This window comes from Nomascus leucogenys, chromosome 25, assembly GCF_006542625.1.
Source record: "Nomascus leucogenys isolate Asia chromosome 25, Asia_NLE_v1, whole genome shotgun sequence".
Lineage (NCBI taxonomy): Eukaryota > Metazoa > Chordata > Mammalia > Primates > Hylobatidae > Nomascus > Nomascus leucogenys.
Genome location: NC_044405.1, coordinates 18,750,906 through 18,766,296, shown reverse-complemented (window position 1 = coordinate 18,766,296; position 15,391 = coordinate 18,750,906).

The following is a 15,391-nucleotide window of genomic DNA, read 5'->3' as shown; positions in this document are numbered from 1 at the left end:
CAGTCAGAGAAGGGGGCTCCTGTGTGCCAGGGGAGGAGGCTGGATCTGAAGGTGGGTGGAGCTGGGACAGTACTAGATTAGGGGCTGCCAGCAGTTTCTCCTTTTGTTTAGTTTGCTAGCTTTTGAGACAGCGTCTTGCTCTGTCATCCAGGCTGGAGTGCAGTGGCACCATCTCCGCTCACTGCAGCCTCAACCTCCCAGGCTTAAGTGATCCTCCCACCTCAGCCTCCTGACTAGCTGAGACCACAGGCACTCACCACCATGCCCAGCTAATTTTTTGTATTTTTTTTGGAAAGACAGGGTTGCTCAGGGTGGTCTCAAACTCCTGGGCTCAAGCGATCCACCTACCTCAGCCTCCCATAGTGCTGGGAATACAGGCATGAGCCATCACAGCTCAGCCTGATTTCTCCTTTTGGAGTGAAAACTGGAATTTTCTTTGAGGTCCTTTTTGAAGTCAAGGGCTAATGTCATGAGTGGCCTCTTAGGTGACATAGATGACCAACAACCAGTGATGACCAACAACCTGAAAATGATGCTGATGGTGGTGGGAGCTTGGCAGGATGGTTTTGGCTGGACAAGGGCCTGGGCTTAGTAGCATCTGTGGGTGACATTAGGAGATGCCTCAACTTGGGTTATGTAAAGGGATCAGCAAAGCTACCGAGATGCCACGGAGACTCTGAGAAGAGCGACTGGGCCTCTCTGCTCTTTCTTTCTTCCCTTCTTTTCTTTACTTTTCTTTTTCTTTCCTTCCTTCCTTCCTTCCTTCCTTCCTTCCTTCCTTCCTTCCTTCCTTCCTCCCTACCTCCCTCCCTCCCTCCCTCCCTTTCTTCTTTTCTTTCTTTCTTTTGTTTTTGAGACAGGGTCTCTCTCTGCTGCCCAGGCAGGAGTGTAGTAGCACAATCTCGGCTCACTGCAACCTCCACCTCCCAGGTTCAAGCAATTCTCTTGCCTCAGCCTCCCGAGTAGCTGGGATTACAGGTGCCTGCCACCATGCTCGGCTAATTTTTTTTGTATTTTTAGTAGAAACGGGGTTTCACCATGTTGGGCAGGCTGGTCTCGAACTCCTGACCTCAGGTGATCCACTCGCCTCAGCCTCCCAAAGCGCTGGGATTACAGACATGAGCCACCATACCCGGCCTCTGCTCTTTATTTGAAGTTCAGTGTCACTGGAGGATGTCTGATGGATTGAAGGGTGGGGAGAGCTTGGCTGAGGCTGATACAGGAAAGAACAGTAAGGGCCCAGGATCCCCCCAAGGCTGGATGTCTGGAGGGGTTAGGAGCAAGGGGAGCCTGAACAGTGGACCTGGAGCAGAAGTCACTTGGGAAGAGCATCGTCTGGGCCAACCTGTGAGGGACATAGCCCTGCCAATGCATGACGAGGTGCCTTCCAGAAAGTGGCTGCTTGTGATTCCAAAGTGGGCCCCTAGACCGGGAGTGGTGGCTCACGCCTGTAATCCCAGCACCCAGCAGTTTGGGAGGTCGAGGCCAGTGGATCACTTGAGCCCAGGAGTTTGAGACCAGCCTGGGCAATGTGGCGAAACCCTGTCTTTACAGAAAAAAAAAAAAGAAAAAAAAATTAGCTGGATGTGGTGGCTCATGCCTGTAGTCCCAGCTACTCACGAGGCTAAAATGGGAGGATTGCTTGAGCCCAGGAGGGTGAGGCTGCAGTGAGCTGTGATTGTGCCACTGCACTCCAGCCTGGGCGACAGAGTGAGACCATGTTAAAAAAAAAGAGAGAAAAAAGAAAAAGAAAGTGGGCCCCTAAAACACTGCTCATAATCGCCCCCAAAAGTGGCAACAAGCCAAATGTCCATCAACTTATAACTAGATACAAAGCATGCGACGTATCCAAATGGTGGAAATTATTTGGCAATAAAGAAGCACTGCTACACGCTTTGACACGGACCAACCTCAAAAATGTGATGCTGAGTGAAAGAAGGCAGTCACAAAGGTCATGTATTGTATGATCCTCTTTATGTAAAATTTCCAAAATGGGCACATTCATAGAGACAGAAAGTACATTAATAGATGCCAGGGGCTGGCAGGAGGGGAGACGGGGAGTGACAGCTAACGGGTATGGGACATCCAGCTCACAGATGCTCTGCTTAATTTTGAGGTCACACATTCCTCCAGCATCCTCCGGGGTCTTGCCATTTAATCTCTGTGGCCCCATCATCCATGGGTTTTGTTTGTGCTTTAAGACCAGCTCTGTGTGGAGGAGTCTCTGAAGCATGGGGGCGAGGCGGGAAGAAACCGGGCCAACCCAGCCAGAGGGAGGACCAACCCCAAAGTGTCCCCTTTGACCAAATGTGAATTTCCGGGAGCACAGACCTGGCTGCTGCCCCGGGCTTTGGCTTCCTGTCTTGCCAAGCCTCTGCCATCCTGTTTTGTGAGTCAGAGCGAGTCACAGCGGAGGGCGTGGGAGGCCTGAAGATAGCCCAGCCAGTGTTCTCAGCTCGGCTGCATGTTAGAGACACTGGGCATGTTTAAAGACTAGTGTGGTGGAGAGTAAAACTTTCTACTCTCTGAAGGTTTGATAATTGAGTCTATGAAGTAAACTGACAGTGGACAGATGACAGTCTGTCCACTAAAACCATTTTAATTATGTGCATACACATGGAAGTCCCACCAAATCTGAGCCTCAAAAAGGCCAGATGATTGAGATTTATACAGTATTCTGTTTGAGTTTTTTGCTTTGTTTTGTTTTGTTTCAGAATCTTGCTCTGCACCCAGGGTGGAGTGCGGTGTTGTGATCTCGGCTCCTCACTGCAACTCGTGCCTCCCAGGTTCAAGTGATTCTCCTGTCTCAGCCTCCGGAGTAGCTGGGGTTACAGGCACATGCCACTACACCTGGCTAACTTTTTTTTTTGTATTTTTAGTAGAGACAGGGTTTCACCACATTTGCCAGGCTGGTCTCAAACTCCTGACCTCAAGTGATCCAGCCGCCTCTGCCCCACAAAGTCCTGGGATTACAGGTGTGAGCCACCATGTCGGGCCTTATACGGCATTCTGCTCTACAGAAAGGAGTAGAGGCTTGAGGCTTCTGGGGATTAAGCAACAGCAAGTCATGGCAGGGAAAGGGGAGTAAGTGCTTGGTGAGCAAACCCTGTCCTGCTATGCAGAGAAATAGTCTCTGAGCTAATAGAGGTATTAAAAAAAATAGAGATATCCCAGGCCTTCTGCCTGATACAATTTACTGATGTGGATTTCCTTTGTAGATGTAAATTTTCTTTACAAAAGGACAGCTTTTCAGCTGCTCCTGCGCCTGCAGTTTCTCAAAATAACCAGCTCAAAGGATGCCAAGGAAGTATATTTTGGCATGTTCTGATCTCCTACAGCCATATTTTGGGTGGTTTGTCCTGAGCCAAGGCAGGTGGATCACCTGAGGTCAGGAGTTTGACACCAGCCTGGCCAACATGGTGAAACCCCATTTCTACTAAAAATACAAACAACTAGTTGGGTGTGGTGGTGCCTGCCTGTAATCCCACCTACTCGGGAGGCTGAGGCAGGAGAATCACTTGAACCCGGGAGGCAGGAGAATTGCTTGAACCCAGGAGGCGGAGGTTGCAGTGAGCCAAGATCGCGCCATTTGCACTCTAGCCTGGGCGACAGAGTGAGACTCCATCTCAAGAAAAAAAAAAAGTAGCATACTAATTACATGTTAACACAAACCACATATTTTTCATGAAAAATATATTTTCCAAAACAAAAAAGTATTCTTTGATAAAATTGCTCAAAAAAAAGAAAGAAAAAGAAAGTGGGCCCCTGAAACACTGCTCATAATCGCCCCCAAAAGTGGCAACAAGCCAAATGTCCATCAACTTATAACTAGATACAAAGCATGCGACGTATCCAAATGGTGGAAATTATTTGGCAATAAAGAAAAGAAGCACTGATACATGCTTCGACACGGACCAACCTCAAAAATGTGATGCTGAGTGAAAGAAGGCAGTCACAAAGGTCATGTATTGTATGATCCTCTTTATGTAAAATTTCCAAAATGGGCGCATTCATAGAGACAGAAAGTACATTAATGGATGCCAGGGGCTGGCAGGAGGGGAGACGGGGAGTGACGGCTAACGGGTATGGGACATCCAGCTCACAGATGCTCTGCTTAATTTTGAGGTCACACATTCCTCCAGCATCCTCCGGAGTCTTGCCATTCAATTTTGATTTATTTATTTTGAGACAGAGTTTCGTTCTTGTCGCCCAGGCCGGAGTGCAGTGACGCGATCTTGGCTCAGTACAGCCTCTGCCTCCTGGGTTCAAGCGATTCTGCCTCAGCCTCCCAAGTAGCTGGGATTATAAGCATATGCCACCATGCCCGGCTAACTTTTTGTATTTTTAGTAGAGAGGAGGTTTCGCCATGTCGGCCAGGCTGGTCACAAAGTCCTGACTTTAAGTGATCTGCCTGCCTCGGCCTCTCAAAGTGCTGGGAATACAGGCGTGAGCAACCGCGCCTGGCCAAAATTGCTATTCTTTAAAAAGAGATTTTTAAAAATCTCTTTAGTTTCTGTCCGAGTAGAAGGAAGCTGGGTTCTTACATCTGCTCTGCTCTGCACGGGTGCAATATCACATATGCAGCCGCTAGAAAATCCCATCGCATATCCCACTGAAAGAATGAGAGTGAAAAAGACAATTCATCTCTTGGTTGGTGATGAAAACAGTTTTGACCTTGCATACCCCCGAAAGGAGTTCTGGATACTTTGAGAACTACTGTTCTGAAACACTTAGATGCAATTAAAAGCTTTGCCATGGCAGGGCATGGTGGCTCACGTCTGTAATCGCAGCACTTTGGGAGGCCGAGGTGGGAGGGTCACCTGAGGCCAGGAGTTCAAGACCAGCCTGGCCAACATGGCGGAACCCCATCTTTACTAAAAGTACAAAAACTAGCCGGGTGTGGTGGCGCACCTGTAATTACAGCTACTCAGGAGGCTGAGGCTCTAAATCGCATGAATCTGGGAGGCACAGGTTGCAGTGAGCCAGGATGGTGCCACTGCACTCCAGCCTGGGCAACAGAGCAAGACTTTGTCCCAAAACAAACAAATAAACAAGAGAGCTTTGCCAGTATCTGTGAGCTTGGGAAAGTGACTGGATACATGTCAAATGTATGCAAATGAATTGCTTTACCATATACCAACATCTCTGGAATGTCCCAGACTCCACTCAGTGTGTGTGTATACTGTATCGCCTTTATAGAGAATCTCAAATCTCAACAATCCAGATCCTTAGCTATGTTGCTGGGAGTCCAGGCTTTTGAAGGGCCCCTTCTCTTCAGCCATTTCTTCAAAGGGCTCCTGGGTGGGGAGAGAAGAGCAGACGGGAAGCCTAGGCAGAGAAAGAGGGCTCACACATATCCTCAGAGATGCACCTGCTGCAAGCAGCCCTACTGTTGGCTGTGCCATGCCTTCTCTGCTATGTTGCTGTTGGCTATGCCTTCTCTGTGCTGTTGACACTGCTGCTGACTGCTCCGGCTCTTTTGCCAGGTCTTTCAGACAGAGTCCCCACAGTTCTTTCAGCTCTGCCTGGATAGTCCCATCGCTCCTGGGCACTGGAGAAGCAAGTGAATGACAGAGGTTGGGCCAAGGGGTAATTAGGTGGGGTATGTTCTTACAGTCTCCAAATTCTGCCACCCTTTCTATTGCCAGCCAGCCTCTGCATTCATGAGACATTTACCAAAAGGGGCTGAGTTTTCTCTTCCTCCAGTTAAGCTCCCTTGCAAGAAAGGAGCTGTACAGACGAGTTTCTGGACCTCATGTGAGTCAGGAGGTGACTGGTCATCTGTGTCTGTGAACTCGCACAGTCCAGGGACATTCAGGGCACCACATTCAGAGCAGGTGAGCACACAGTGGCTAACTATGAGTCTCATTTCATACCTGTCAAAATGCTGTGGTGACTGTGGTCACTGCCATGAGGATGGGAAATTTTTAAGAGCATGGGAAAAAAATCCCAGAAAAACTGGCAAATTGGAGAAAGTAGAGAAGGCGGCTGTGCTAGACAGAAAGAAGGAGAGGAAATAAGGAAAAGGGCAGGTTGGGCACAGTGTGATTGCTGGGAGAAAATGAGGGACGGAGAGGTGAGCGGTGCCCACCTCTGGAAGGTTTTGTTTGTCCCCTACACGGGATGAGTGGCGCTGAAGCAAGACAAGGTGGGAAGGAAGCTCCCTCCTCCAGGTGCCTCCAGAAGCCCAGTGCTGATGCCGCTGAACATGGAGAGTGTCACTGTCACAGCACCAGTGGCTTCTTTGTGGCTAAATCCAAAGGGTGCATTTTAGCCCTTTCCTTCCAAAAGCAGTTGATATTTTCAGTGTCATTCAAATTTATAAGAAAAAAACTTATTACATTTTAAAAAGATCATTATTAATTATTATTATTAGAGACAGGGTCTCGCTCTGTCACCCAGGCTGGAGTGCAGTGGCGCAATCTCGGTTCACTGCATCCTCTGCCTTCTAGGTTCAAGCCATTCTCCTGCCTCAGCCTCCCAAGTAGCTGGGATTACAGGCGCCCGTCACCATGCCTGGATAATTTTTGTAATTTTAGGAGAGCTGGTATTTCACCATGTTGGACAGGCTGGTCTTGAATTCCTGACCTCAGGTGATCCACCCGCCTCGGCCTCCCAAAGAGTTGAGATTACAGGAGTGAGCCACCGCAGTCGGCCGAAGATTATTTTTAAAAGATTATTTTCTTGTGTCTACTCAGGATTTTGTCTGTAATACTAACTTTCAAGTGTTTCTCGATTTTATCCTACTTATAATTGCACACTATCAAGTGCAGTTTTGTCTCAGCCCCGGCATTTTCTGTTTAAATATTCTTCCCGAAATAGAATGTTTTTACATAATCAACAGCTCATTTATTGCCCAATTAAAAAAAGCCTTATCTAGATATAATTTACATGCCACAAACTCATCCATCTTAAATGTATACATCAATAATTCTTATTAACTTCACAGTTATATAAATACTACCACAATCTAGTTTTAGAAAAATTTTTGTTTAACTTTTTGAAAATACCTTAAATACAATTAGCATTAGAGAAAAAAATATGTCTATTTTAAAAACCCTGAAATTTGAACTTTTTTTTTTTTTTTGAGATGGAGTCTTGCTCTGTTTCCCAGACTGGAGTGCAGTGGCATGATCTCAGCTCACTGCAACCTCTGCCTCCTGGGTTTAAGCGATTCTCCTGCCTCACCCTCCCTAATTTTTGTATTTTTAGTAAATATGGGGTTTCGCCATGTTGGCCAGGCTGGTTTCGAACTCCTGATCTCGGGTGATCCACCCACCTCAGCCTTCCAAAGTGTTGGGATTACAGGCGTGAGCCACCACGCCCAACCTGAACATATTTTTTAAATGGTGTGTTTTTTTCTTTCAATGACACTAGCTTAAACTAAGCCATTTGAACTCTTATTTTAATGGATCAACTATTTGATCATTTACTGAACATCATGTGATAGTTAATGTTATGTGTCAATTTCACTAGGTTATGATACCCAGGCATTCGGTCAGACATTATTCTAGATGTTTCTGTGAAGGTGTTTTTTAGATGTGTCCTAATTTTCTGAGTAGTGGCTTGGACCAGGGTAGTAGCAGTGGAGGTGGTAAAAGTGGTCAGAGTGGAAGTATTTTGGTAGCATGGGTGCGATTTCCTGACAGATAGAATGTGGGGCATGAGAAAGTCAGGAGTCAGGGGTGGCATAAGGTTTTTGACCTTAGCGACTGGAAGGAAGGAGCGGTTACTTATGTTGTTGCGAAAAGACTGAAGAGTGGGACTGTTTGATTTGGTTTCAAATCAGCATCAGTACCTCCCATTTTGTAATGGAAGACTTTTGTGTGTGTGTGAAAGAAAATGTGTCTTGGTTGAGTGCAGTGGCTCATGCCTGTAATCCCAGCATGCTGGGAAGCTGAGACAGGAGGATCGCTTGAGCCCAGGAGTTCAAGACCGATCTGGGCAACATAGCAAGACCTTGCCTCTATTGAAAAAAAAAAAAAGTGACTGAAGCACGTGACCCTAGAATCATCTAGATAATACTGCAACTATGAACTGCGCTAGAAGCTGCATTCTCATCATCATTTCTCTTTACAATGTCCCTGTGACACCGATGTGAGCATGAGCATGCCAATTTTATGTTTATTACTATAATTATTATATAATACTTACCAAGCACTTCTTGGGGTTTTAGGTACAGAGACATAAAGTTATTTGCCCAAAGTCACACGGCCAGTAGGTGGCAGGGCTGGGATTCAAATTGGGTTACTGTACCCTTCAGTCCCTATTCCTTCGACATTCTTTTGTGCCTAATTGCGAATCTGAACTTTGTACAACCTCCAAAAGAAATACTTGAGAATAATTCTGAATCATCCATTTCCACACTCTAGGAGGGTGAACTAAGTAATTTTTTTCATATTGCAACTGTTTGCTTTTAAGTTCTACAAATAGAAAAAATAAGCATTTCCCTATTGAAGAGGAAGTGTAACTGGACACTACATGCTTTGCTTAGTCAAGGGGAAAATTTAATATAAAAACCGCTATACATTTGAGGAAGTGGGTCAAGAGGCCGAAAGGCCAACAAAGAATCAGAGAAATGTATGCTTCTCCATAATAATTGTTTACAATTGAAGGAAAGTCCCAAAAGTAGTATACATCCCAAATTTCTACTTTGTCCAAGTCAAAGATCCTTGAACCTGGCAATGAGTAGATGTGCACCTTATAGGGCATACAATACACGCGCACAGTTTGTAGGATGAACAAATACATTCGGTCTTCTTTCTTTCAACTTCCTTTCCCTGAAGTGACAAACAGCAACAGAACTAGGAAGACCCAGCTTTGCTTCATGTATTTATTCTTGATGAGTATTGTCATAAAGATGTGAGTTTCAGGAAGTAGATAGCAGCCAAACTGGTACAGAGCTGGTTACAGAAGGAAGCTTTTGGGTACAATCCCAGTTTAATTTTAGAGGAAAACACATATGTGCTACACAAATGCTTTATTTTACCAACTTATCTCTTTAAAAAGAAAAACGACGTACTGTTTTCCATGCAGTTATGATTTTAATGAAATCGAATAAACTCTTCTTGCTCAGGGTGAATATATACTTGAACTTCATAAACAATCATTTCAGATGAATTCTCTCAGTTTCGAAGCAACTGGTCACCTGGTAGCAGAGCCTGCTTACTATTCCCCAAGGGGTCTGCTCACCACATGGGCACCTCCTGCCTTTTGCTTTTCTCTCTACTGGTTCAGCCAACTCTGGGCATAAATCCCTCCCTTCATTTTCCAAAGAGATAGTGGTGACAAGATTACAGCTTTAATGTGACTTCCCTGAAGGTCTACAGGTAAAGGAAGGGAATTCCTACCCAGGCAGTCACTTGTTAACGCTGCCATGCTGGGGCCATGCTTGGAACCCACAGGAATGAACTCAGGGCCTTGAAGGGCCTCCTGTCTGCTAAGGAGCCAGCCAACCTCTTCAGAATCACAGTGCTCTCAGGCAAATCTCTCACCCTGGTAGATGCCCACGCACCTTGAGATCAGAGGGAGGGAGAGGCGCCTTCCTGAATCAGGGGTTATGGATTTCTTCAAGTCTTCATTTCCTGGCCCGAAGTTCATTTGCTTCCCAGGAGGACTGAGGCTCATTCTCATTTCGTTTTTTTTTTTTTTTTTTTTTTTTTCGCAGCCTCACTGTATTAGCAGGCTGGAGTGCAGCGGCGCGATCTCGGCTCACTGCAGCCTCCGCCTCCGGATTCAAGCAATTCTTCTGCCTCAGGCTCCCAAGTAGCTGGGACTACAGGTGCGTGCCACCGCACCCAGCTAATTTTTGTATTTTTAGTAGAGATGGGGTTTCACCATGTTGGCCAGGATGGTCTTGATCTCTTGACCTCATGATCCGCCCGCCTCAGCCTCCCAAAGTGCTGGGATTACAGGTGTGAGCCATCGTGCCCGGCCCATTCTCGTTTCTTTTAGGAGCAACCTCTCTACTCCACCCACAAGGTGAGGCCTGGCCCCAGGGTTCCCCAAAAACAATCCTATCGCACCTGCACACCTGGGCGGTGCCCTCTGGAGCCAGTCCAGTGGTCTCCTTCAGCATTAAGTGAGGGCATGAGTGTCTTGCTACAGACCTGGGGGCTGTTGGCCTCTCTACAGTGACAAATGCTACATCCCATACTCATACCTCCCCAAGTAGAAGCAATCACTTTTAGTAGCAGAAAAATCTAAACACGTCTCTCAAAGTAACAAAGTCAAGAGTATGCACACTTCGGCCAGGTGCAGTGGCTCACGCCTGTAATCCCAGCACTTTGGGAGGCCGAGATGGGTGGATCACGAGGTCAGGAGATTGAGACCATCCTGGCTATCATGGTGAAACCCCATCTCTACTAAAAACAAACAAACAAAAAAAATTAGCTGGGCGTGGTGGTGAGCGCCTGTGGTCCCAGCTGCTTGGGAGGCTGATGCAGGAGAATGGCGTGAACCTGGGAAGAGGAGCTTGCAGTGAGCCGAGATTGTGCCATTGCACTCCAGCCTGGGCAACAGAGTGAGACTCCATCTCAAAAACAAAACAAAACAAACAAAAAAAAGAGTATACACAATTCTGGGGGTTCCTGGTGATTTTCCAGAAGTGTGGACACAGACGTGTTTAAGGCACAGTCTCCCCACCTGGTCACTGTTGACGTTTTGGGCCAGATGACACTTGGGTGGGGAAAAAGGGACTGTTCTGTGCATGTAGCCACTAGATGCCGGTAGCACCTACTCCCACCCTCCAGTTGTGACAACCGAAAATGTCTCCAGACAATGCGAAATTCTCGTGGGGGTAAAACTGCCACCACTGCTTTAATGCAATTAATTTGCAATCTCTCAGCTTCCACAAGTGCTTTTGCCTAAAATTCATCTTCAGGGCCCATGTTCTGAGGTTCTTCTCCACCTTCCCTTCCACAATCACCCTTCCTTCACTTCATAGAGAAAAGGATGCTCCTCTCTCCCACCCTTGGACTCTCACTAGGATGACCTGGGTGTGAAAATCTCTGGGGCACAAGCTAAGAGACAACTCAGTTGAGAAACAGAACGATTCCAGTGACTGGGTGACGAGCCCTTTAAGAAGGCTGGCACTTATTAATATTTGCTTACAAAAATAATGTAAGTAGGAACTACTCAAATTGCCTGCTGACCAATCAATCATTAAACAAATTTTTGAAGGTTTCATTATGGGAAATTTTATATGTTCCTGAAATTAGAGAGAAGTATAATGAGCCACTCAGCTGAGTTCCCAACACTCAGCTTCGATTAGCAACATGAAAATAAGGATTTTAAACATTTATGATGACTGTTATGGGGACCAAGGGAAAACTTTCTCTTCACCCTCTGAGGTTTTGCTGAAAAATCAATGGACAAAAGGCTGATTAAGGCTGGGCCTGGTGGCTCACACCTATAATCCCAGCACTTTGGGAGGCTGAGGTGGGTGGATCGCTTGAGCCCAGGAGTTTGAAATCAGCCTGACCAACGTGGCGAAACCCTGTCTCTACTAAAAATACAAAAATTAGCCAGGTGTGGTGGGGCATGCCTATAATCCCAGCTATTTGGGAGACTGAGGCATGAGAATCACTTGAACCTGGGAAGTGGAGGCTGCAGTGAGCCGAGATCATGCCACTGCACTCCAGCCTGGGCAAGAGAGTGAGACTCTATCTCAGAAAAAAAAAAAAAAAAAGGCAGGTTAAAAGGATAGAAGGCATTCAAATGTATTAACGTGCACACAGGAGAACCCCAGAGTGATGACCGCAACTCCCCAGTGGGGCTCAGTAGCTTCCACGCCTTCCTGAGTGTACAGACAGAATGGGGACTTGAATCATGGCAAAACAGGTATGGGAGGGGGAGAAGAGGAGGTCTGGTTAGCAAAGGTGGTCTTGTTAGAAATTTTACAGATAGCAGGACTCAGAGAGAATAGATGATGAATGCTTTTCAGACCTTTAAAGATGTCTCTCAGTTAAACTTTCCTGGATAGGACAAGGGACGGCCTGAGAGGAAACCTGGTTGCATCAGTGCAGATTTTCTCGACAGATGCAAATCTCCCTGACAAAAGACAGCGTTTTAGTTACTCTTGTATTTCTAGCCCTTCTGAATCACCATCTTGAACTATGTCAAAGAAATATATTTTGGGGTGAAATATTTTGGCTTTCTTCACTATGGAAAATTTCAGACTTGTATAAAAATAGAGAGACTAGGGTTATGAACCTCCCTGTGCCTGTCACCTAGTATATTAGGTTCTGTTGCTGTGCAACAAACTCCTACAAACTTAGCAGCTTAGAAAAATATCCATGGATTAGCTCACACCCTGTGGTCAGAAGTCCAGCATGACTAAGCTCTCTGCTCAGCGTATCGTAAGGTTGAAGTCAAGGTGTTGGCTAGGCTGTGTTCTCATCTGAAGGCTCTGTGGGGGAGAGTTCTCCTTCAAGTCTGCTCCTGTTGGCAGAATTCCATTCCTTGCGGCTGCAGGACCTAGGACCCTGTTTCCATGCTGACTGCCCACAGTGGCTGCCCCAGCTGCCACCAGCCACTTGCATCCCATGCACTGTGGCTCCCTCCACCTTAAAGCCATCAGCAGCCTGTTGAATCCCTGTGCCTTGAATTGCGTCTGGGAGGAGCCAAAGAAAACGCTGCTTTTGGAGGGCTCATGTGATTTAGGTCAGGCCCACCAGAAAACTCTTCTCCCCGGCTAGCGGTCAACTGTGCCAAAGAAGCTAGTTACAGGAGTAAAATCTATTGCCAGACAGTACTGGGGATGATACAGGGTGTTTATATCAGAGGTGGGGACCTTGGGGACCATCTTTGAATTCTACCTATCACACTGAGCTTTAAGAATTATTCATTCACGGCCAGTTTTGTTTCAACTTGTACAGGATGAGTTCCCTGGGAGCAGGCTCTGAGATCCAGGTTAGCTTGCAGGAAGTTGAATAGGGAGTGCTCCCAGGATCAAATCTGTGCAAGGGAGAGAAGGAAGCAGGGCTGGGAAGAGTGAGTTCTAGGGGATGGACCTGGGAGCTGACCCAGTGGGGCAAGCCCTGATGGAGAAGACACTGGATGTGGGCTGTCACAGACAAGGGCTCAGCACAGGTTGGTGCTCCTCAATGAGGTGCTTCTTGAAGATACTGACAGAGCCAGGCTGTCTCTTGGCAATGCTTCAGCAGGTGGGGGAATAAGGCCTTCCCTTGTGCACACTGCATTACAGCCATTGCACTGCCCTGCATTTCTGTACCTTTCTTCCAGTGTTCCTTTGAAGTAAATTTCAAATATTATCTTACTTCATCTATAAACATTTCAGATGCATCTTATTTAAAGCATAAGATACCATAATATTATTAGCTGGCACAAAATAAGTTAGTAATTCATATTATAAAAATTGTGGGAGGTGCAGTGGCTCAGGCCTATTGTCCTGGCACATAATCACATAATAAGGTGAGGTCAGGTGTTCGAGACCAGCCTGGGCAACATAAGAGGCCCTCATGTATGTAACAAAAGAAAACAAAAAAATTTAGCTGGGCATGGTGGCTCATGCCTGTAATCCCAGCACTCTGGGAGGCTGAGGCAGGTGGATCACCTGAGGTCAGGAGTTCAAGACCAGGCTGGCCAACATGACAAAACCCTGTCTCTACTAAAAATACAAAATTAGACAGGTGTGGTGGTGTGCACCTGTAGTCCCAGCTACTCTGGAGGCTGAGGCAGGAGAATCCTTGGAGCCCGGGAGGTGAAGGTTGCAGTGAGCTGAAATTGCACCATTGCACAGCCTGGGCAACAGAGCAAGACTCCATATCAAAAAAAAAAAAAATTGTTGGTGTTAAAAGTTTTAATTGTCTTGACACAGAATTTTTCTCTACCACTTTGCCAAGCAGGGACCTCCATGGCTGGGGACACACACCCCCACCCGCAACCTCGCCTGGGCTTTGCTCAGCCCCAGGCCTGCTGCTGGAGACATCCTGACCACTCGGCCCCCCCTGCATTATGGCTCGTACCCAGTGCCCAAGCTCTTGTCCAAGAAGAATGTGAAGAATGAGGATATGCTGACAATTCGAAGGGGGAGGATGGGCAGAGAAGAATTTTGTTGAGCAGAACAGCTCTCAGTGGAGAGTGGACGTGGGGGTGGTCCCTGACCCCCACAGTCAGGTGGTTTCTCTCTCCCAGTGTGGCTGAGTTTGGGGTCTTCATGGGCTCAGAATAGGGAAGTGCATGCTGATTGGTTTGTGAGTATGCAAAAGAGGCTAAAGCAAAGACACCACTCAAAGGTGGGCATGACAGTGTAGAGAGCCAATTAGGAGGTATATATAAAACAGGTGAAGGGTGGGGCTCAGAGAAAAGTGCACCAAATGGGAAGACAGGTTCTCAGTCCAGTCCATGGATTTGAACTGTAGCTTGACTTTCAGGCTTTCAACTGTTTTCGGCTTGGCAGTGGGGTTTCACCAGGGACCCGCTGTTATCTTCCTAGGCATTTGCCTGCCTCTTGCCACTATCAGTCTCATAAATGTAACTTCCTCTCTCTCTCATGTGCACACACACACACACACACAATTGAAAACAGACAGGCCGGGCGCGGTGGCTCACACCTGTAATCCCAGCACTTTGGGAGGCTGAGGCGGGTGGATCACAAGGTCAGGAGATCAAGATCATCCTGGCTAACACGGTGAAACCCCATCTCTACTAAAAAATACAAAAAAATTAGCTGGGCATGGTGGCGGGTGCCTGTAGTCCCAGCTACTTGGGAGGCTACGGCAGGAGAATGGTGTGAACCCAGGAGGCGGAGCTTGCCGTGAGCCGAGATCGTCCCACTGCACTCCAGCCTGGGCGACAGAGCGAAACTCTGTCTCAAAAAAAAAAAAAGAAAACAGATAAGCCTGGCTGGGTGTGGTGGCTCAGGCCTGTAATCCAAATGCTTTGGGAGGCTGAAGTGGGAGAATCACCTGAGGTCAGGAGTTCGAGACCAGCCTGGCCAACATGGTGAAAACCCATCTCTACTAAAACACAAAAATTAGCCGGGGATGGTGGTGGGCACCTGTAATCCCAGCTACTCGGGAGGCTGAGGCAGGAGAATCGCTTGAACCCGGGAGGCAGAGATTGCAGTGAGCTGAGATTGTGCCACTGCCCTCCAGCCTGGGTGACAGAGTGAAACTCTGTCTCAAAAAAGAAAAGAAGAGAAAAGAAAAGAAAAGAAAAGAGATAAGCTCTCCCTCTTTTTCCTTGCAATTGATTTGTTAATGAAACCAGCCCTTTTGTCATACAGCCTTGCTCATAGTCTGGAATTTGCATCTGTACAGTATCATGTAACCTGTTTCTTTGTCCCCTGTATTTTCTATAAGTTGGCAATTTGATCTAAGGCCAGGTCAGGATGGTGTTAGAAACAAGCACTCAGTGCTGCAAAGAA